We start from the raw sequence: 25,099 nt of genomic DNA, 5'->3' as shown, positions 1-25,099 counted from the left end.
AAAGACAGAGTAAGCAAATAAATATATAATGTGTAACACAGGAAGAGGTACAGTGATTTAAAAAGCATAGGAAGGAAGAGAACGTAACCATCAAGTTATTTTACGCTCTGAAAGACACCACTTGAGTAGAGATTTTATATAGAAGCAATACTTCCATTCCATTCATGTGATTAAGTCAGGGGACGATGCCAAAAGTGAAGAGATAATGTTGACAATATGGGTAGGATTTACCAGGTTTTCTCTCTGCTGCCACTGGGAATGTCTTTCCACCTTTTTTCATATTCGTGATAATAACTGATCATTTTCCTAAAATCTTGTGGTAAATATTACATATTTAGATTAGGGCCCTTAGAATGTTTAGTATGCGAATTTTATTATGCACAATTTTGAAAAAGATCTCCAATTTCAAAACAAGCCTTCTGGGTACTTTCATAGTTAGTCTGCACAACTAACTGAATCAGAAAACAAATATATTACTCAATTTCAGGTTACAAGAATTGACCTCCAGGGCAGTGCCTTCTGCTCTCTTACATGTGATTTGCAATTACAGTTGAGAAATAAGGGTAGAGAAGGAATTCGACGGTGAGGATCTGTTTTCCCTGCCAAATCTTTCCTGCTTATTGTGAGCAAAAAATACACTTTCTCATTGGAGAACACTTCTAGAAAACAGTCACTTTCCCAGACCAGTTCTTCACTCTTAAGGAACAACCAAAAACAAACGAATAAACAAACACCATAGTTTGGGCAAATTATCATAAAATGTACAACATAAGAAGTTGGCTATTGCTATATTTTCAATAGAAATGTGACTGATATGACCAGTCCTGCCTAAAGGTTAGTAATGCCACAAGAAACAGAGAATCAAAGTCTATAGATATGTGGAAAGGAAAGAATTGAATTGCACATTAGAAAGTGCACTCTAGGGCTGATGTATCTTCAGCTCCAGCCTACTGATAGAAAGGCAGTGACCCCCACTTCCAAGACAAACTTGCAACCAAGTTAGAGACACTTTCTTGAAACACTAGGAATGTTCCTGCTCTGAGTTGTGTTTCCCCAAAATGTTGGATACCTAACCCCCAATGTGACTGTATTTGAAGGTAAGGTTTTAGGGGGTAATTAACGTAAATGAGATAATAAATGTTCAATCCTAATTCAATAGGATTGATGGCCTTAAAGAAGGCCTTAGAGAAAAGATATCTTTCTTTCTCTCCATGTGCACACAGGACAGGAAAGGCCATGTGAGGACATAGGGAGAAAGCAGCCACCACTGGCAAGCCAAGAGAGAGCCCTCACCAGGAATGATTGGACCAGCACCTTGATCTTGGATTTTCTAGCCTCCAGAACTGTGAGACACAAATTTCTGTTGTTTAAGCCACACAGTCTGTGATATTTTGTTACAGCAACCCTAATAGACTGAGAGAGCTCCTGAGAGCTTCACTCACAGAATCAATTGTATTCTTACCTGGTGAAGATCCATTCTAAGACTTATTGGCTGTTTGGAAGTGATAGCAAATAAAAGCCACCTTGAACTGGGTCTGATACAGCATTCTTACCAAACTTCAAATCTGGACTAGTTCATCCTCATGCATTGAGGCTTTTTTATTCGTGTTCGTTTGTTTTTACCAGTTAACTATCAACATAAATTTCATTTATAATATTGTATGTTCAGTGTTCCAAAAAACTGGTCCTACCAACATAGTTTGGAATGACTCCATTATAAGATGGTGACTGCCTGTATCAAATCTTTACTGCCTTTTTCAAATTCTTACCATTTTTATAAAAAGGAGTCACACTACTCAATCTATACATCAGTGTTAAATATGATTTTTACTAATTTTTTTTTTTTTACCAACACTATCTTAAAAAAATCTGACAGCATAGAGCAGTGATTAAAGGCATTTGCTTCAGGGTCAAATATAGTTACACTGCTGTTTTTTGGACAATTTACTTGTTATTTTGAACCACTGTTTCTTACCTTTATAAAATGAGCATAAGATAATGTTCTTTTAAGGTGAGTATGAGATACAAATGAGAAAAGCAATAATAATAAAGATTCAACAATGGAAACTGCTATTTACATTATGATTGTTATAATTAGAAGGACAAACTGTAATTTAACATTCCTATAGTAATAAAATGGCATCTACAGAGCAAATCTAAACAGACTTAATCTTCATATAACAATTCATCCCAGATAATTTGAATTGACCATAATGACATGTTTGAAAGGAGGCTGAAATAAAACAGGGTTTGCTCTTTTCAACTCTTTAGCCAAGACTTTTTTTAAAAAAAACTGGTATATAAATGCTTTGTATTTCCTTTCAAGTTTGAAGGGAAAATAAATATAATACTTAACAGATTTTCAAGTATCTCTTTAGACATTCTCTTGTTTAGGCTTGTACTAATCCATTCATTCAGGGTTTGACTGTTGGGTGAACTTCTTTGCCCTATTCCCAGGTGTGAGAGGCAATTCTCCAGGTTTCTAAGCTTTATGACCTATGCCCTTCTCTGATGAGGTTAATTAGGGTTTGGGCTGAAACCCAGATTCCTATATATGTGGATAGAGTGATGTAGAAGTACTTTATGATAATAAATATAAATGAAATTTAGATTTTAATTTAGAAATAGAAAACATTTAGGCAACTCACTGAATCAAAAATAAATATAGACAAATTTAATTAATATATTTATTTATTATATTTTCCTGGGTTGGGCTTTGGCCTCTATTTCATATATTTTGTTTATTTTTCAGGATGTTCTGGGATAATGTAGTCCAGGTTCTAGTTCTGCCTTTGTCACTTACTAGCCATCTAGTCATATAATGCTGAAAAATATATTATGTAGCTCTAAGATAAATTCAACGTACCTGCATAGCACTATTCAACATACTTGCACAGTATTATTGTCAATATGTAGTCTAACAGATAAGAAACCACTGTGAAAATAGTAAATCATTATAAAAAATGATGTTTTATAATGATACATCTTTGCACTTCTAATATTATTGCTTTAAATAAATGTGGTATATATTCAGCATACAGCCAAATTTACAAAATTTTATCTTTTTAATTTTATGTCATATATAAAGAACCTTAATGCCAAAATAATCTTTATAGTGATGACTCGACATCCCAAAAATGTGGGACCCAACAGCGACATTAATAAAGAGATAAAGCAGGCTCTGTGCCGACTTGTTAGAATTTGGTACGTGGCAAATGTGCAGTCACACAGCCTTAAACCTCCCCTGGGAAACTGCTCAAACATTTGCATTCCCACAATGTATTTATTCAGGAAATACTCTTTTCCTGAGAAAAATCTGGCTCTCAAACCTCTCCCTGAGATTATGCAAGTTCTCCATTGGGGAAATACAGTTGGAAATCTAGTAAAGAATGTTTATTAACAAAAATCCATTTGCAGATCCTAGTTATTCTCAATATTTTGTGGATTTACAATTGAGAATACTACTTACAAAAAGTAAACTTCAAAAAAAGGAAATAGAAAGCTATCAGAATTCCTGTAGAGTTTGTTGTTCCCCTTCTCCTCCAACATAGTTTTATTCTAATGTTTTCTTTATTCATTTTCTTTGGTATTAGTGTGCTGTAAACTCACCCAAAATGAAAAACAATCAAAATAAAATAAAACAAAATGAAAGCACATCAGTTAAAGATAAAACAAAACAAAACAAAACAAAAAACAGGCTGCCAGGTTTTAGTGGACAGAAGGGTAGGCCCCCTGGAGATCAGCCAAATTGAGTGGATGGAAGTAATCAACAACAAGAGGACAACAACATTAGCCACTGCTGAGCAGAAAATTAGAAAGATTCTTCAATTTATTTTTTTTTCTTTTCTGGTTGTCAGGTTTTGTCTCTCCTGTCTTCCACTGGTACACCATAAATCAGCAGCTAAAATGAAATTTCCTTCTTTTAGACATGGCAAAGTACTCATTGAGCTTAGAGATTAATAGTAAAAATTTAAAAAAGAAAAAAATTCAACAATATGTAATAAAGAGAAAAATCTGAACTAGAAACTTTAGATAAGTACCATGCTTTTAGTATACATGTTAGCACCATAAATTTTTTTCTAGATTCACTTAAAGATGATAAAATAATGTGTATACCCCAAAACTAATGATAAAACAGATCAATAACTGCCTGCTAGTTGTATCATGCTTTTCCCAAAATAATGAACTGGAAATTTAATGTTATGATTTAATCCTATTACTCTCTTTAATTCTATGTGAGCTTCTTGCTCTTTTTTTTCATCCCATAAATTTCATTTTTGTCAATATCTGTTGCTATTCCTTTCGAGGTTTTTTCTTCTGGTCACCAAAGCCAAATTGCCAAAATATTTTAGCTCCAATGGATCTGAATCTTTAGAACATGCCTTTTACATTGAGACCTGTACTGCTTCACCTTACCACTTGTAGTCTTTCAAATCTAAGCTCCCATGCTTAACCAAATTCAAACAAAAATGTCTCTCGGTTTGATCCTAAACTCTTTCCAAATCAGTGCTATTTTTCAGTTATATTTTTAGACCTTCAAAAAGTCTGAGATGACATTCTCAATGCAGAATAAGATCTATAAATACTGAGCTTCTGTTTCTACAGTGTACCCAAGAGGTTTTCAAGGATTACTTATAAAAATTATAATAGCTAACATTATCAAGCTAGTCACTATTCTAATTCTTTTATATTTAATCCTCATAATACTATGTAGTAGGTTCTAGTAAAATACTCATTTTATAGATAAGTAAATAGAGACAAATAGGAAGTAAATATAGTATCAAATTCATATAATTAGTAAGTTACGGAACTGATATTTGAAGCTTTATAGTCTGTTTTCGTTGGCTAGGGCTGCCATAACAAAGTGCTAAAAATGAATAGTTTGTTATTTCCTCATGGTCCTGGAGGCTATAAGTTTGAGATCAAGGTGATCAGTAAGATTGGTTTCTTCTGAGCCTTCTGTCCTTGATTTATAGATGTTCAGTCTTTCCTCTATGTGTCCTAATCTCCTGTTTTTATAAGGATACCAGTCATATTGGATTAGGACTCAACAACAATGACATCATTTATTCTTAGTAACCTCTTTAGAGGCCTTGTTTTCAAATACAGTTGAATTCTGAAGTACTGGGAGTTAAAACTTTAACATATAAATTTGAAAGGGGACACAATTCAGCCCCTAAAACAGTCTTACTACAAACCCCCTCTTCTTAACCACTAAACGAACTCAAAAAAGAAAGGAAGAGCTGAGAAAGAGAGAGGGAAAGAGGGAGGAAGGAGAAAAAAAGGAAGGGAGGAAGGGAGAAAGAAAGGAGCTACTTGCCAAGCAAACCAGAATAATTATGAAGACAACTGGAGGCAGAATGCTTTCCAGATGATGCTGGAGACAAAGTAATTATTGGGAAGTCAGCTTTGTATGGTGAAGTGTCCATGAATTCTGGACTCACAGAGTTATGAGTGCAAATATTACTCTGTTTTATGCTACTTGGAAGGTTATATTCCCTTTATGAACCTCAGTTTTCTTAAGATGCACATCATACTTCTTATAGGTTAGGACTATTAGGGGGATTATAGTTCATATGAAGTTCATAGAAGAGTTCATAAAAAGTGAAAGTCTCAAAGGTCTTCCTTTTTTCTTTCCTTTCCTTTCTTGGGTCCTCTCTTAGTAGATTCAATACAGAACATTGACCTCTCTTTCACATATTCTCTCATAAATATTAATATTATAAAGAAAGAGTAAAATAGCAAATTATGCATTTCTTCTACCTAATTATCTCTTTTCTAAGCCCACCTTTCTTTAGTCATCTTTCCCACAGACTCACATTTCTCTTTTGCTGGAATTTCAGCAATCATTCTTATCTGTTTTCTTTGACTTGAAAAATACCTATCATTTCAGCAAAATTTAAAAAATGTTAAATCTATGTCATTTGTTTCATTTTCATTACAGATTCTTTAAAACAATTTTAATTGAAGTATTTCATACCTTTAAAAAATGAAAAGCAATACAAGACACAATTTTAAAAATATTTATGGCACCATTTCACAATACTTGTTTCTGATCTCTTTATTTTTTGGTGGAATTGGTAGTAATAAAACACCATGCATATATCCAAAGATCTGTACTGCAGCCTAATTTTAACGCACAAAGTTTATTCTAATTTATTAATTATTCATCAAGTATTACTTGTATCAGTCATTGTTTGGGGTATTGAACACAGAGTTGTGAATCCTATGTAAAGTGCCTGTGCTAAGAATAGAAAACATTTTAGTGGTGGACACAGCACACATAAATATATAAATGCACATAAATATATAAATGGTGATGAGTGTCATTCAAAAAAGAAAGGAAGACATTACTGGTATGAAAGGAAAATGGTGCAGCTACTTTGGAAAGCAGTCTGGAAATTCCTCAAATGGTTAAACATAGAATTGCCATGTGATTCAAGAATTTTACCCCTAGTTATATACCCAAGAGAAATGCAAACCTATGTTCACACCAAAACTTGTATACAAATGTTCATAGCAGCATTATTCATAATAAGCAAAAAGTAGAAACAGCACAAATTTTCATTAACTGATGAATGAATAAATAAATTTTGGTATATTTATACTATAAAATATTTTCAGCAATAAAAAGAAAGCAATCATATATGCTACAGCATGAATGGAGCCTGAAAACAGTATGCTAAGTGAAAGAAGCCAGACATAGTAGGCCACATATTATATTATTCCATTTAACTAAAGCTTTCAGTATTGGCAATACATAGAGACAGAAGCCAAATAATTGTTTCCTACTAATGTAGAGATGGAGAACTTTAAGGGAAGAGGGTGAAGCCTAAAGGGTGGAGAATTTCCTTATGGGGGAATGAAAATGTTCTAAAATTGACTGTAATAATATTTGTACAAAATTGTGAATGATTGAATTACTTAAAAAACTATAGATACAGTAAAAAGATCAGTAACTTCAAAGGGAATAGAGGAGAGAAGGAGAGGATGAATGGATGAAGCACAGAGAATTTTTAGAGGAAAATATTCTGTATGATACTACAACTATTCTGTGGATATGTGTCACTATGCAATTGTTGAAACCCATAGACAGCTACAGCACAAAGAGTGAACCTTAATTTATACAATTTAAAAAATATAAATTAAAAGGTCAGGAATTTGGAAGGAATGCAGACTGTGACAAGAAAATCTCACTCTGCTATGAATGTGTAAGGCAACCTGACTGAAGGAGTTTGGGGGTGGAGGAGGGCTGAACTAAATAACATTGAAAATAAGTGGAGCCTGTAAGTCTAAAGGTAAAAGGAACTGCACACAGACACTGCCCTCTAGTTAATAAAGCTGTATTCCATGGACATATGGGTTAACAATATTCCTATTGCTATACATGTATATTTTAATTGAACAATTAATTAAAGAGTTGGTGGATAGTGATAGTTGAGTTTCAAGGGCTAAAATAATTCATGTGTTGAACACATGCATAAGAACTCATGTTTCACTTAAACAAAGTTGGTTCCTTATTTATTTATGTATTTATTTATTTCACTGAAGTTTTTAAACAACTTCATTGAGATATAATCACTATTAAAAAACTGCACAAACTCATCAAATTTTAGACAGTAATATGTGCAGTTCCTTGTATAGTGATTGTATCTCAGTGAAACATGCACATTTTTTGTTATGTAAAATTTGATGAGTTTGTACATATGCAAATAAATACCCATCAACACAATCAAAATAATAGACATATTCAACACCTTCCAAAGTTTTGTTGTGTCTCTGTTTTTTATTATTTATTTATTTATTTATTTATTTATTTTGAGACAGAGTCTCGCTCTGTCACCCAGGCTGGAGTGCAGGGGCAAGATCTCGGCTCACTGCAATCTCCACCTCCCGGGTTCACGCCATTCTCCTGCCTCAGCCTCCCGAGTAGTTGGGACTACAGGCGCCCACCACCGTGCCTGGGGTTTTTTTTTTTTTTTTGTATTTTTAGTAGAGACGGGGTTTCACCATGTTAGCCAGGATGGTCTTGATCTCCTGCCCTCGTGATCCACCCACCTCCGCCTCCCAAAGTGCTGGGATTACAGGTATGAGCCACCACGCCCCGCCTTTTTATTTTGTTTTCGTTTTCTGTTTGTTTTGTGATAGGAAGACAAAATAGATCTGCCCTCTTAAGAAATTTTGAAACACAAAATACCATGTTGTTAACAATAAACAATATGTTGTACAGCAGATCTCTAGAATTTACTATTCTAGCATAACTAAAACTTTGTACCCATTGAACAACAAGCACTCTATTTTCCCCACTCTCCAGGCCCTAGCAACCACTATTGTATTCTCTTCTTCTATCAGTTTAACTATTATAGTTACTACCTGAAAATGTAAAACTTCTAGACAAAAACATAGCGGAAAATCTTGACATTGGTCTTGGCAATGATTTTTTGAATATGAGACCAAAAGTACAAGCAACAAAAGCAAAAATAGACAAGATTACATCAAATTAAAAAGCTCTGTGTGGCAAAAGAAACAATCAACAGAATAAAAAGACAAACTGAAATGAGAGAACATATTTTCAAGTCATATATCTGATAATTTCCAAGATATATAAGGAACTCCTTCAACTCAATAGCAGAATTTTTTTAAAAATGGGCAAAGGAGTTAAACACATTTTTCTCCGAAGAAGACGTACAAATAAGATATATAAAGATGCTCAGCAGCATTATTTACCAAGGAAATGAAAATCAAATAATAATGAGATATCAGTTTATGCCTGTTAAAATGGCTATTTTTCTAAAAACTCGAAATGTAACATGTTGGCAAGGATGTGTGGAAATTGGAATGCCGGGCCTGGTGCAGTGGCTCACGCTTGTAATCCCAGCACTTTGGAAGGCAGAGGCAGGTGGATCATGAGGTCCGCAGTTGGAGACCAGCCTGGCCAACATGGTGAAACCCTGTCTCTACTAAAAATACAAAAATTAGCCAGGCATGGTGGCAGGCGCCTGTAATCCCAGCTACTCGGGATGCTGAGGCAGAAGAATCACTTGAACCCGGGAGGTGGAGGTTGCAGTGAGACTGCACCTTTGCCCTCTACCATGGGTGACAGAGTGAGACTCTGTCTCAAAAAAAAGAAATTGAAATGCTGGCAAATTGTTGGCGGGGATGTAAAATGGTAGAGTAGCTATGGGTATTAATATGAAGGTTTCTCAAAAATTAAAAATAAAACTGTCATACAACCCAGCAGTTCTACCTCTGGGTACATATAAAAAAGAATTAAAATCAGAGTCTTGAAAAGATATCTGTATTCCCATGTTCACTGAGGTATTACTCACAATAACCAAGATATGGAAACAATTCAAGTATCTTTTTAAAAATGAATGAATAAAGAAATGTGGTATATACATATATACAGTGAAATATTATTCTGCCTTAAAATAGGAGATTCTGCTATTTGTGACAACATGGATGGTATACTAAGTAAAATAAGCCAGTCACAGAACATATTGATGTATTTAAAGATAGTATACCTTTACAGATAGGATAGAATATACACATATATTCCTTTAATCTGCCAAAAAGAAGGCCTAAAAGAAATGACATCCCAGTAACAATGAGCATGCCTAGTGCCCAGATCTGGGTTTCTAATACCAATCTCTAGTAGAAGGAATCAGGGCTTCTTGGAGAAATGTCTGTGATTATAAGAGTGGGGCATAAAATATACAATATGAGACTGGGGCATCTAGTAGTGACAAAAAGTAAGGCACTCAGAAAAAATTAAAAACTCATATTGATGGAGCTATCTCAAAGAAGTACAGGAGCCAACTGAATGCTCTCTCAAATTTGCCAAAGCCAGGAGACCATTTGAGCAACAATGTAAGTAAAGTCATAGTGAATTATAACACAAAGTATAGAATATATATCCATGAGTCCATACTTATATAAATAAAGGATTAAATAATTTAATACAGAGAGACAAATATCTGGTGCAAAAGTATTCCGAACAATTTATATAGACACTCTCACCTTAAGGATAGGGACCATAATTCTCCATTCTTTTAAAGTGCTGGCTATATGTAGTGACTTTCTTCCAAAGTACAGTACGGGTGGCTGGCAAGATGGCCGAATAGGAAGAGCTCCAGTCTACAGCTCCCACAGAGATCAACGCAGAAGGTGGGTGATTTCTGCATTTCCAGCTGAGGTACCTGGCTCATCTCATCGGGACTGGTTAGACAGGGGGTGCAGCCCATAGAGGGCAAGCCAAAGCAGGGCGGGGCATTGTTTCACCAGGGAAGTGCCAGGGATTGGGGAACGAACTCCCCTAGCCAGGGGAAGCCAAGAGGAACTGTGCCCTGAGGAATGGTGCACTCTAGCCTAGATACGATGCTTTTCCCATGGTCTTCACAACCCACAGACCTGGAGATTTCCTCAGGTGCCTACCCCACCAGGGCCCTGGGTTTCAAGCACAAAACAGGCAGCCATTTGTGCAGACACCAAGTTAGCTGCAGGAGTTTTTTTCATACCCCAGTGGTGCCTGGAATGCCAGTGGACAGATCTGTTCACTCCCCTGGAAAGGGGGCTGAAGCCAGGGAGCCAAGTGGTCTAGTTCAACGGATCCCACCACCTACAGAGCCCAGCAAGCTAACATTCATTGGCTTGAAATTCTTGCTGCTAGCATAGCAGTCTGAAGTCGCCCTGGGATGCACTTCATCCCAGCTTGGTAGGGGGAGGGGCGTCCACCATTACTGAGGCTTGAGTAGCCGGTTTTCCCCTCACAGTGTAAACAAAGCCCCAGGGAAGTTCCAACTAGGCGAAGCCCACAACAGCTCAGCAAAGCCTCTGTAAACAGACTGCCTCCCTAGATTCCTCCTCTCTAGGCAGGGCATCTCTGAAAAAAAGGCAGCAGCCCCAGTCAGGGGCTTATAGATCAAACTCCCATCTCCCTGGGACAGAACACCTGGGGGAAGGGGAGGCTGTGGGCTCAGCTTCAGCAGACTTAAATGTACCTGCCTGCCAGCTCTGAAGAGAGCAGAGGATCTCCCAGCACACCACTCGAGCTCTGGTAAGAGATAGACTGCCTCCTCAAGTGGATCCCTGACACCTGTGTCTCCTGACTGGGCGACAACTCCCAGCAGGGGCCGATGGACACCTCATACAGGACAATTCCAGCTGGCATCTGCCAGGTGCCCTCTGGGACGAAGCTTCCAGAGGAAGTAACAGGCAGCAAACTTTGCTGTTCTGCAGCCTCTGCTGGTGATACCCAGGCAAACAGGGTCTGGAGTGGACCTCAGGCAAACTCCAGCAGACCTGCACTGCAGCAGAGGAGCCTGACTTTCAGAAGGAAAACTAACGAACAGAAAGGAATAGCATCAACATCAACGAAAAGGACATCCAGACAGAAACCCCATCTGAAGGTCACCAACATCAAAGACCAAAGGTAGGTAAATCCATGCAGATGAGGAAAAACCAGTGCAAAAAGGCTGAAAATTCCCAAAACCAGAACATTTCTCCTCCAACAGATCACACTCCTTGCCAGCAAGGGAACAGAACTGGACGGAGAATGAGTTTGATGAATTGACAGAAGTAGGCTTCAGAAGGTGGATAATAACAAACTCCTCCAAGCTAAGGGAGCATGTTCTAACCCAATGCAAGGAAGCTAAAAACCTTAAAAAAAAGATTATAGAAATTGCTAACTAGAATAACCAGTTTAGAGAAGAACATAAATGACCTGATGGAGCTGAAAAACACAGCATGAGAACTTCGTGAAGCATACAGAAGTATCAATAGCTGAATCAATCTAGCAGAAAAAAGGATATCAGAGGTAGAAGACTGACTTAATGAAATGAAGTGTGAAGACAAGATTAGAGAAAAAAGAATGAAAAAGGAGAATGAACAAAGCCTGTAAGAAACATGAGACTATATGAAAAGACCAAATCTACATTTGATTGGTGTACCTGAAAGTGACTGGGAGAATGGAAAGGAGCTGGAAAACACTCTTCGGGATATTATCCAGGAGAACTTCCCCAACCTAGCAAGACAGGCCAACACTCAAATTCAGGAAATACAGAGAACACCACAATGATGCTCCTCAAGAAGAGCAACCCAAAGACACATAATCGTCAGATTCACCAAAGTTGAAATAAAGGAAAAAATGTTAAGGGCAGCCAGAGGGAAAGGTTGGGTTACCCACAAAGCAAAGCCTATCAGACTAACAGCAGATCTCTCTGCAGAAACTCTACAAGCCAGAAGAAAGTGGGGCCAATATTCTACATTCTTAAAGAAAAGAATTTTCAACCTAGAATTTCGTATCCAGCTAAATTAAGCTTCATAAGGGAAAGAGAAATAAAATATTTTACAGAGAAGCAAATGCTGAGAAATTTTGTCACCACCAGGCCTGCCTTAAAAGAGCTCCTCTAGGAGCACTAAACATGGAAAGGAACAATCGGTATCAGCCACTGCAAAAACATACCAAATTGTAAAAACCAACAACACTCTGAAGAAACTGCATCAACTAAAAGTCAAGATAACCAGCTAGCATTATCATGACAGGATCAAATTCACACATAGCAATATTAACCTTAAATGTAAATGGGCTAAATGCCCCAATTAAAAGACAGAGACTGGCAAATTGGATACAGAGTCAAGACCCATTGGTATGCTCTATTCAGGAGACCCATGTCAAGTGCAAAGACACACATAGGCTCAAAATAAAAGGATGGAGGAATATTGACCAAGCAAATGGAAACCAAAACAAAGCAGGGGTTGCATTCCCAGTCTCTGATAAAACAGGCTTTAAACCAACAAAGATCAAAAGAGCCAAAGAAAGGCGTTATATAATGGTAAAGGGATCAATGAAACAAGAATAGTTAACTATCCTAATATATATGCACCCAATACAGGAGCACCCAGATTCATAAATCAAGTTCTTAGAGACCTACAAAGAGATTTAGACTCCGACACAATAATAGTAGGAGACTTAAACACCCCACTGTCAATATTAGACAGATCAATGAGACAGAAAATTAACATGGATATTTAGCACTTGAACTCAGCTCTGGACTGAGTGGATCTAATAGGCATCTAGAGAACTCTCAACCCCAAATCAACAGAATATACATTCTTCTCAGCACCACATCACACTTATTTTAAAATTAGCCACATAATTGGATGTAAAACACTCCTCAGCAAATGCAAAATAATGGAAATCATAACAAACAGTTTGTCTGACCACAGTGCAATCAAATTAGAACTCAGGATTAAGAAACTCAAAACTGCACAACTACATGGAAACTAAACAACCTTCTCCTAAATGACTACTGGGTAAATATAAAAATTAAGGCAGAAATAAATAAGTTATTTCAAACCAATGAGAGCAAAGACACAACATACAAGAATCTCTGGGACACAGCTAAAGCAGTGTTTAGAGGGAAATTTATAGCACTAAATGCCCACAAGAGAAAGCAGGAAAGATCTAAAATTGACACCCTAATACCACAATTTAAAGAACTAGAGAAGCAAGAGCAAACAAATTCAAAAGCTAGCAGAAGATAAGAAATAACTAAGGTTAGAAACAAGTGCTTGGTGCTGCGAAGAAAACGTGTGCTCAATAAAAGATTACTTAGTAAGGCAATTTTACTTTTGTAGTGTAGCAGGACGAGCCACAGACAAAACTCCTCAGACACCAGGTTAAAGAAGGAAGGAGCTTTATTCAGCCTGGAACTTCAGCAGACTTGCATCTCAAAAGCCGAGCTCCCGGAGTGAGCAATTCCAGTCCCTTTTAGGGGCTTACAACTCTAAGGGGGTCCGCGTGAGAGGGTCGTGATGGATTGAGCAAGCAGGGGGTACGTAACTGGGGGCTGCGTGCACTGATAATCAGAACGGAACAGAACAGGAAAGGGATTTTCACAATGCTTTTCCATACAATGTCTGGAATCTATAGATAACGTAACCGGTTAGGTCAGGGGTGGATCTTTAACTACCAGGCTCAGGGCGTGGCACTGGGCTGTCTGCCGGTGAATTTCATTTCTGCCTTTTAGTTTTTACTTCTTCCTTCTTTGGAGGCAGAAATGGGCATAAGACAATATGAGAGGTGGTCTCCTCCCTTATCCCCCACTCTTTGAGAACCTCTCTCATTAGTGGGAGTTCTCACTTTCATCCTCACTACCCATGTCTTCTTGCAAGACAGATCAATAGTGATTCATATAGTACACTTGTGCTGAAGCATTTTGGTGAACTAAGGTAGTGATGAAGTTTTTTATTACTTGAAGGAGTACAGGTAGCAAACAAGGGAGTAGTAAGCAGGTTCCTATTACTATTATAATTTTTATTATAAGAGTTTTAAATCCTTTTAGTGCTGGAAACCATTTCCAACCATGGCCCCAGGATTAAATCCATGCCACACTTGCAAGGGCACATGTGCCAGTTTTGTCATATCTTTAACTATGTCTTCAACTACTTACCCTTGATCATTTATGTGCAAACAGCAATTGTTTAGGTTAAATTTTCCACAGACTACTCCTTCAGCTGCTAGCAAGTAGTCTAGGGCTAATCTATTTTGATAGATAGCATTTCTCATCTGGGTTTTTGCTGGGCTAAAACAGTTAAAGCTCTACCAGTTTTATTAGTTATTATTTCTAAGACAGCTTGTAACTGTATGATTCAGTTGAGCATATAAATGGGGGTTTGGTATCCCCACTAGCCGTCTTGTGCCTAAGTGGCAGGCCCATAGTACTGTATGATTTTTTTTCAGGGGGCCACTCATCATCTTTCCAGCTGCCTATAGCTATGCTTCTCTTTTCTCGGGAAGCATAGACTGGGAAGCCTAGAAGTGTGCCTGTTTTTATGGGCACTAGGAAAAAGGATGGGTTATAGCACACATCAGGCTGGTCACTTCCAGGGCTATATACCTTGTATAGAATAGCATTATACAAACAAGTTCCTTTTAGAGCCCTGGTACACTTATAATAACCATAAAATAATAGAACTGTAGCAACCTTTTGTCCTACCGCAGTGACTTGACGTATATACTGGGAACAGTCCTCAGTCTGGGAAAGGTCAGTTGAAGTCCTTACTGTACAAGTCCAAATTTTAAGGAAAACGAGTCCCATGATGAGTTTCCTCATGCTTCGGCTGTGCGTGGACCAGTCAGCTTCTGGGTGTGACTGGAGCAGGGCTTGTCATCTTCTTCAGAGTCACTTTGCAGGGGTTGGTGAAGCTGCTCCCGTCCACGTGCAGCTACCAGTCTACTGATGTTCAAGGATGGTCTCAGAGGTTGGGCCTGCTAGAATAAACTGAGTCCAATACCTCTACACAGTTATGTTTAACTGGGCTCTCTGATACGGGGAGCAAGGTGGTGGGGTTTAGGGTGTTGCAAACTTCAATGGTTATGCAGGGATTTTCACAGAGCAAGCTTTGGTATCTAGTTAGTCTAGTATTCTTTAGCCAATGATGTCCTTTGGTATTTATTAAAGTCACCACAGTATGGGGGGCCTTTATCTTTAGGTTTTGCCCAAGAGTTAGCTTATCCACTTCTTATGCTAGCAGGGCTGTTGCTGCCAAAGCCCTCAAACATGGGGGCCAACTCTTAGAAACGCCATCTAGTTGTTTAGAGAGGTAGGCCACTGGCCCCAGCCAGGGCCCAATGGTCTGGGTCAAAACTCTAACCGCCATTTCTTTTTCTCTGTCTGACACATATAGTGTAAAAGGTTTTGTCTGGTCAGGTAGCCCCAGGGCTAGGGCCGACATGAGTTTTTCTTTTAACTCATGAAAAGCTCGTTGCTGTTGGTTGTAATAGATGTAGTTTATCCAATCTACGTTTTTATTAACTGTCACCCACCAAAATATTGACTCAAATCCTGCAGCTACTTGATTTTGGGCTTTAAATTGATCTGGTATTCCCTTTTGGATTCCAATTGCATCTAAATAGATGTGAGAGTCGAAAGGCCCATAAGGGGCTTCTCTCACTTTACAATGTCTTATTTTTCCTCCCTCTGGTTGATGAAATGCCAGGGTGAAAGGGATAGCCAATTGGACTAAAGCACAAATGCCACTCCAGTTATTTGGCAGAGTGCCCAGTAAAGGTCCACCACAATACCACCACACATCTGCTTGGGGATGAACCAGGGCTGACTGATTGATAAGCTCTTGAAAATTCTTAAGCTCACTGCATCCCTTCAGGTCTCCAAGGAATGCTAAGTTTTCTCCGTCATGAGAGACACGAAGTGAACCTAGTGTTGGAAAACAGAAGCGGGATGGCCCTCGAGGGCTGACCCGCAGGGTGCTCGACTTCCGGATATAGCAGAAAGAGCTTGGCATGATTTAATACTCCAGGCTGTAGAATCCTGGAAAAGAGCTACCATGCAGCCCATGCCTGGTTGACTGGAGGACCACCTTAGTGGAAAGGGGACGATCTGAGCCTCTGGCCTGCCATGTGCACAAGCATAACAATTGCTTTTGTTTAACATGTGGAGGGAATATTTGATCCATTCCAACCAGGCATTTGCATCTTGGTAACCTGCTTAATTGCCAAAGTTTGTATTAAGTCTTTAACTTCTATGATCCTCTAGTAAAATGAACGTATGGTTTTAGGAAATTACAAAAACCGGTTGGGGAAGTCCATCCTTGCTCTGTAGTGGTCCACAGAATGTTGGACCAACTATGGCATAAAAGCTCTACATCCAGGGGCAAGACTCCTAGTTGGCACTGGGGTCTTTATGGAAATCTCCCTGGATTAAATGGTCCCAATTTACTAATTCCCAGTCTGAGGAGAGCCAGGAAGGTGAGAGGTACTTTTCTGAAGTAGAGGGCTGTCTTTGACTTGGTAAGTCCCCACAGGGTATAACAAGGCAAGCATTAAATGCAATAGTTTGAGGCAAAATTGACTTGGTTATGTTAATAACTAGATGGTCAGCAATAGAGTGAGGAAAGAAGAAAGAGTAATAGAATAGATGAAAGAGTTAAATTTTTCTTAGCTTAGTTTGGTAGGGTTTTCCCCTGGGACTATGGCCTACGACTCTGGAGGGGGTGGTGCTTTCTTGACTTGGGTGTGATGAATCCATCCCCTTTCCATTGTACGAACAGCAGTCTCAGCGGTTAGCAGCACAAGGTAAGCTCCTTCACAGGCTGGCTCGAGTTTTCCTTCTTACGTGATCTTTAGGCTGGAGCTGATTTACCAGAAATTCTAGGGGTGGTACGTGTGCTAAAAGACTTTTAGTTTTGAGGGAAAGGAAAGTGTATATAATTTTTAAGAAATTAGACAATGCTTCTTGTGTGATTTTTATACCAGAGAAGCTAAATTTCACCTTTATATTAGTGTGTTATTAATGTTAAACTTAGTTTTAATAAAACTTCGTAGACATATTTATTCAATTTTTAATGTTGGACCATAAGGTAAGATTTTTATAGACTCTTTTTAACCTTTTATAGTTTTTGTTAAAGAGCAGGTTAGTGATTTAAGAAAAAACCCGTTGTGTTTTTATTTTAATGTTTAGTTCACAGAAAAACTGGATGATACCTCTTTTACTTTAGCTAATATGTTTACACACAGAATTTTCTTTATGATTAATGTTTTAAAACTTGCTTAAGCCTTCAAAACAAAACTTTTTTTTAACCTTTTAATGTAGGTAAAAATCCACATTCTTATGCCTCCTTATAATCCCTTTACCAAAGGTATATTTTACTTTCCTTATACACCTTGCATATAAACTGTTTCTTCAATAGTTTTACATTCAGGAGGCCCAATTACTTTTAAATTATACAACATTTCTTGCATAAATTCTTTTTTATAACTTTTTTTTCTCTTTCATGACTTTCACAGACAATTCTTTGACATGCGTTAACTTTCTGACTTATTACAAACATTTCTTTCTTTAAACAACCAGTTAATTTATTTCAGGATAAGAATTTACCATATAACATTCTTTTTACATAAATTTCGCGGCCCCCCCCAACTTTTTTTCCCTTTTTTTTGAAGATGATAACCATTCTTTTCCAAAGCGAACTTCCTTTATGTCTGTGGACTAGACTGTCTAAGGCCACAAGATTAGAAGTTACTATAATACATGTTACACTGTTAACTTTTAGCACACTTTACTTTTGTTGAAAACCTTGTAAGTTTGGGATTTCAGTTATCCTTTGCTATTAATAAGAACTTGTTTAGTTCAAATTAACTTAGAATTGGTATAGATGGCTTTTTTTTTTTTTCCTTCAATTACCCATGAGGAACCATCTATCATCCTGTCCTGAAGGGAGTTCCTCTTAGGTCTGGTCGAACCTTTGTATAGTAATTAAGATTTAAATCCCCTGTTAGGAAACCTGCTGGGTTAAGGGAATTTTCAGTAGTTAATGTTAAATCATCTTTTTTCTTTTTTTTCTAACAGAATACCCTTATACTTTAAGATTTTTAAGTTAGTAAGCTACCTTTTTGTCTTTTTTTTTTTTTTTTTTAACTTAGGATACTTCTGAACTGGTAAGGTGTGCTCACAATGAGGTTTCCCCTAAACGTTATTTTTCTACTTTCTTCTGTTAGCAAAGCAGTTGCCGCTACAGATTGAATGCATTTGGGCCATCCGCAGCTTACTGGGTCAAGGATTTTTGATAGGAAGTCTAGGGGTTATCAGCGGCCTCAATGCTTTTGGGGTATTCCCTTGTTTACACTGACAACAAGAAAGTGGTATTGGAGTGTTATAGGGTTATGGATAATACCTTTAATTATCAATTATAGGTTTTAAATTTACCTTGGCTTTTAAAGGAATAGGGTACACTGTTTTTTTTCTTAACTACTTGTATATCTCTCTCTTTCTCTCTTTCCTTGACTCCCTCTTTGTTTTTCTGTCTCTTCCTGTCACTTTCTCTCTCTCTTTGCCTCTTTCCCTCTCTGTCTCTTTCCTCTCTCTCTCTCTCTCTCTGCTGGTCTTTCCTTGCCTCTGTCAGCTGCTTATGCTGCTGTTCTCTCAACCACTGTGAGGGGGATCTAAAACCAGCTGTAACCAAGTGTCTATGTACAGGAACTGGTTTGCGTGCCCTGGCTTACAGGTTACCTTGTGCCATACCTTTGAAACAAGGGACCTGTCAAGGCTTACTTCTGATGGGAAATCCACCTCTAATGCTGGCCAGTCTATTTCACATAAAGTTCTAACTTTTCCTGGTGTCAGAGTAACACCATAATCTCCCTTAAATCCTTTCTTGAAATTTTTCAACATAGTTCCTGGTGGGGTGGGCTTACTTTGTGCCTGACCCATGCTTCCTCGAGACAAAACACCACATGCACACCGCAAAACAAAGAACAGGTAAAAAGGGCACACAGACACTTTCACAGTTTACACCAAACCAGAGTCAAAACCAAATCAGAGTATCAAGAAATCCAAGCCAGGTCAAAACCAAAACCAAAGTATCAAGCAATCCAAGTCAAGTCAAAAACAAAAACCAAAGTGCTGGTACAGACACGCCGTGGGTGATCAGGCCACGCTTCCACTCAAATGGAGTGGTCAAGTTCCAAAGACCAGTCTTACCAAGTTTCAGATGTCCAGACTGCAAGTGCCAGTTCTTTCCCGGTGTTCAGCCACTGCGTTGACCCTCTGCGGGGGCCTGCCGTGCACTGCTCTGACGAGGCGTTCCACTGGGGCAAATGGCTACCCAGGGGCGCTCTCAGGATCTGCGTCGCTCAAGCTGGCTGGAGTCCCCACAGGGATGCTCCACAAGGCAGGCCTAAGCTGCCTAAGGGGCTGCCTTGGCCTCTGTTAATCACCTCGCTTCCTGGTCAGGGTACCAAGAAATGTAGCAGAACAAGCCATAGACAAAACTCCTCAGACACCGGGTTAAAGAAGTGAGGAGCTTTATTCAGCTGGAAATTTCGGCAGACTTGCATCTCAAAAGCCGAGCTCCTCAAGTGAGCAATTCCTGTCCCTTTTAAGGGCCTACAACTCTAAGGGGGTCTGTGTGAGAGGGTCGTGATTGATTGAGCAAGCAGGGGGTACATGACTGGGGGCTGCAAGCACCAGAAATCAGAATGGAACAGAACAGGACAGAGATTGTCACAGTGCTTTTCCATTCAATGTCTGGAATCTATAGATGACATAACCGGTTAGGTCAGGGGTCGATCTTTAACTACCAGGCCCAGGGCGCAGCGCCGGGCTGCCTGCCTGTGGATTTCATTTCGCCTTTTAGTTTTTACTTCTTCTTTCTTCGGAGGCAGAAGTTGGGCATAAGACAATATGAGGGGTGGTCTCCTCTCTTAGTAGAAGGGTGTTATTCGCACTTGTCATTTTGAAAGCACACCAAGAGGGGTGGGCAGGGGTTTTTATTTTTAACACAAGGGGCTTTTACTGTTGTGTCTTTTTTTTACTGACTGAGTTGGACTGTATAATCGAAGCTAATTTTGATTGGCTAATCTGAATAGAGCAAGGATGTGGGTTACAGTGGTAGGACAAGTAGTTTCAGCAGGAAGAATAGTTGTAGAGTGCGTAACTAAGGGAACAGAACAGATGTAAGTTATAGATTAGGACTGGTGGGAAGGGTTGTTTATAGCACAGTTAACTATAGAAACTGGAGAAACAAAGAACAGGAAGAACACAGAACTAAAACTTTTTGAAGATGAATTTATCATCTCTGACATGTGTCTAGTCTCTGTTAGCTGGAGTTGGACTGTACAAATCGACACTGAACTTGATTGGCTAAAAAAAAAGGGGCAGCGGTGTGATTACACTGGTGGACAATGGGAGGGGTGATTTACAGATTGATTAGCAGATGTGGGCTCTGTAGATAAGGAATGATAGGAAAGTTGTTTACTGAAACTAAAACAGGGAGGCATAAAGGATAAGGAATGTAGTTTGGCTTTGGGAGTAGGGAGCAAAGAGCAAGGACGCTAAACAAGCCAAACTTTTAAAGAGGATCTCTTTTTATATCTGACAACTAAGATCAAAGCAGAACTGAAGGAGATAGAGACAGGAAAAACGTTTCAAAAATCAATGAATACAGGAGCTGGTTATTTGAAAAGATCAGCAAATAGATAGATTGCTAGCCAGACTAATGAAGAAGAAAAAAGAGAAGAAGCAAATAGACACAATAAAAAATGATAAAGGGGATATCACCACTGATCCCACAGAAATAGACTACCATCAGAGAATACTATAACACCTCTACACAAATAAACTAGAAAATTTAGAAGAAATGGATAAGTTCCTGGACACATACACCCTCCCAAGTCTAAACCAGGAAGAAGTTGAATCCCTGAATAGACCAATAACAAGTTCTGAAATTGAGGCAGTAACTAATAGCCTAGCAACCAAAAAAAGCCCAGGATCAGACAGATTCACAGCCGAATTCTACCAGAGGTATGAAGAGGAGATGGTACCATTCCTTCTGAAACTATTCCAAACAACAGAAAAAGAGGGACACCTCCCTAACTCATTTATGAGGCCAGCATCATCCTGATACCAAAACCTGGCAGACACACAACAAAAAAAAAGAACATTTCAGGCCAATATCCCTGATGAACATTAATGTGAAAATCCTCAAGAAAATACTGGCAAACCAAATCCAGCAGTACCTCAAAAAGCTTATCCACCACGATCAAGTCGGCTTCATCCCTGGGATGCAACCCTGGTTCAACATACACAAATCAGTAAACTTAATCTATCACATAAACAGAACCAATGACAAAAACCTCATGAGTATCTCGATAGATGCAGAAAAGTCCCTCGATAAAATTCAACACCTCTTCATGCTAAAAATTATCAATAAACTAGGTATTGATGGAACGTATCTCAAAATAATAATAACTATTTATGACAAACTCACAGCCAATATCATACGGAATGGGAAAAACCTGGAAGCATTCCTTTTGAAAGCCAGTACAAGACAAAGATGCCCTCTCTCACCACTCTTACTCAATATAGTATTGGAAGTTCTGGCCGGGGCACTCAGGCGATAGAAAGAAATAAAGTTTATTCAAATAGGAAGAGAGGAAGTCAAATTGTCTCTGTTTGCAGATGACATGATTTTATATTTAAAAAACCAATCTTCTCAGCCCCAAATCTCCTTAAGCTGATAAGCAACTTCAGCAAAGTCTCAGGATACAAAAATCACAAGCATTCCTACACACCAATAACAGACAGAGAGCAAAATCATGAGTGAACTCCCATTCACAATTGCGACAAAGAGAATAAAATACCTAGGAATAAAACTCACAAGGGATGTGAGGGACTTCTTCAAGGAGATTTACAAACAACTGCTCAAGGAAATAAAAGAGGACACAAACAAATGGAAAAGCATTTCATGCTCATGGATAGGAAGAGTCAATATTGAGAAATGGCCATACTGCCCAATTTATAGATTCAATGCTATCCCAATTAAGCTACCATTGACTTTCTTCACAAAATTAGAAAAAACAAACTACTTTAAACTTCACATGGAACCAAAAAACAGCCCATATAGCCAAGGCAATCCTAAGCAAAAAGAGCAAAGCTGGAGGCATCATGCTACCTGACTTAAAACTATACTACGAGGCTACAGTAACCAAAACAGCATGGTACAGGTAGCAAAACAGATATATAGACCAATGGAACAGAACAGAGGCCTCAGAAATAACAGCACACATCTAAAATCATCTGATCTTTGACAAACCTGACAAATATAAGCAATGGGGAAAGGATTTCCTATTTAATAAATCATGTTGGGAAAACTGACTAGCCATACGCAGAAAACAGAAACTGGACCTCTTCTTTACACCTTATGCAAAAATTAACTCAAGATGGATTAAAGACTTAAACGTAAGACCTAAAACCATAAAAACCCTAGAAGAAAACCCAGGCAATACCATTCAGGACATAGGTATGGGCAAAGACTTCATGACTAAAACACCAAAAGCAATGGCAACAAAAGCCAAAATTGACAAATGGGATCTAATTAAACTAAAGAGTTCCTGCAAAGCAAAAGAAACAATCATCAGAGTGAACAGGCAACCTACAGAATGGGAGAAAATTTTTGCAATATATCCATCTGACAGAAGGCTAATATCTAGGATCTACAAAGAACTTAAACAATTTACAAGAAAAAAACAATCCCATCAAAAAGTGGACGAAGGATATTAACAGGCACTTCTCAAAAGAAGACATTTACTCAGCCAACAAACATATGAAAAAAAGCCCATCATCACTGGTCAGTTAGAATGGTGATCATTAAAAAGTCAGGAAATAACAGATGCTGGAGAAATAAAAACTCTTTTATACTATTGTTGGGAGTGTAAATTAGTTCAACCATTGTGGAAGGTGGTGTGGCAATTCCTCAAGGATCTAGAACCAGAAATACCATTTGACCCAGTATAAATCATTCTACTATAAAGGTGCTTTCACACATATGTTTGTCGCAGCACTATTCACAATAGAAAAGACTTGGAACCCACCCAAATGCCTATCAATGATAGACTGTATAAAGAAAATGTGGCACATATACACCATGGAATACTATGCAGACATAAAAAAGGATGTGTTCATGTCCTTTGCAGAGACATGGATGAAGCTAGAAACCATCATTCTCAGCAAACTAACACAGGAACAGAAAACCAAACACCACATGTTCTCACTCATAAGTGGAAGTTGAGCAATGATAACACATGGACACAGGGAAGGGAACATCACATACTGGGGTCTGTCAGGGGGTGGGAGGCTAGGGGAGGGATAGCATTAGGAGAATTTCCTAATGTAGATGATGGGTTGATGGGTGCAGCAAACCAACATGCCATGTGTATACCTATGTAACAAACCTGCATGTTCTGCACATATATCCCAGAACTTAAAGTATTAAAAAAAAAATAAATAAACAGTATGGAAAGGTAGGGGTAGAAAGTAACTTCATAGTGCAGAAATCTAACAATCATCACCCCAGTCAGGTGTTTAAGATCAATATCAGCAGTCATAAATTATGTTGGTAGTATGTATCCTTGTCATAATGTGACAAAAATGGCACTTTAACTCTGTTATCTTCTTTCCCAAACCCCATAACCCTGGTCTAATTATGAGTAACAACATCAGATACATTCTACTCAGGGGATACCCTGCAAAATACCTGACCAGTATTATTCAAAACTGTCAAGATCATCAAAAATAAGAAAAATCTGAGAAACTGTCACAGCCAAGGGAACTTAAGGAGAGATGACAACTAGAGCAATTTGGTATTCTGGATGGGTTGCTAGAACAGAAACATGCTGGGGAAAAGATAAGGATATTTGATTAACATATGGACTTTAGTTAGTAACAACGTATCAATTTTGGTATATTAATGATAAGTGCACCATAGTAACGTAACATGTTAATAGGGAAACTGGGTGTGAGGTGTATGAGAAGTCTCTGTACATTCTTCTCTATTTTTTTTTAAATCTAAAACTATTTTAAATAATAGGGTCAATTTTTAAAAAAGAAGATGTTTCTATTAGAAAGCCAGGATTATGGGCTTATCAAGCAGATGTTTACAGCAAATTCTCTGCTGATCTATGGGGGGAGGAGATCCGCAAATGGTGTTTTATAAACCTCTGTTTTCTAATTTTAAGAAAGTTGGATTTTTCCAAAAGGAAAAAGATTTTGCATGGTATATAGAAGTTGGTGCATGCATTCATACCTACATTAAATCTGTTATCACCCAGAACCAGACAGCATTTTTCAGTAAAAATTTAGATATTTGATTCCTCCTGCAATTCATGTACTTTATTTGCCTTTTGCTTTTCTTTAAAAAAAAAAAAATTACATACGCTACTATTTAGCTATGGCTTGCTGTGGTATATAGTCATATAGTCATTTATCTGTCTAACACCCTTCCCTTCTGAAAGCAACAATTTCCTCCTTCTGGGAGTTACACTTGTCTGTTTCCACCACCCAAACCATATGGTTCCATTAATATTTGCCATGCTATTACATTTTCTTATTCCTGACCCCAGACTGGTTTTGGGTCCACCAAATCTATGATGGTCTCCTACAATTCCCAACTCAAATGGATTGGTCCAAAAGGTGTCCCTTGTTTCATGCTAAAACTATCAGAGCTAGTCTCAAGCTATTTAAGCCTGGACCATAAAGAGAAGTAGTCACACTATTTTGATTGAAAAACTCTTAAGGTTTAA

At 38.2% G+C, this 25,099-nt stretch overlaps 1 protein-coding gene and 1 long non-coding RNA gene across 6 annotated transcripts in view; one reads left to right on the top strand and one right to left on the bottom strand.

The window, feature by feature from the left end:
- Positions 1-25,099, bottom strand: part of LOC107973861 (uncharacterized) — an 86,345-nt gene that overhangs the window by 17,120 nt on the left and 44,126 nt on the right. The gene's annotated exons all lie outside the window — the stretch shown is intronic.
- The window catches only part of TFPI (tissue factor pathway inhibitor), an 88,043-nt gene that overhangs the window by 23,856 nt on the left and 39,088 nt on the right, over positions 1-25,099 (top strand). The window contains exon 2 of one of the 4 annotated variants that reach the window (XM_009443845.5): positions 1,224-1,345. The exons of the other annotated variants lie outside the window; for them this stretch is intronic. The gene's annotated coding sequence lies outside the window, so the exon portion shown is untranslated. The remainder of the gene's footprint in view (positions 1-1,223; positions 1,346-25,099) is intronic. 4 annotated transcript variants of the gene reach the window in all.

The sequence above is a fragment of the Pan troglodytes genome, chromosome 13, assembly GCF_028858775.2.
Source record: "Pan troglodytes isolate AG18354 chromosome 13, NHGRI_mPanTro3-v2.0_pri, whole genome shotgun sequence".
NCBI lineage: Eukaryota > Metazoa > Chordata > Mammalia > Primates > Hominidae > Pan > Pan troglodytes.
Note: the sequence above shows the minus strand (reverse complement) of the source record. Positions and strands in the feature narration are given on the sequence as shown.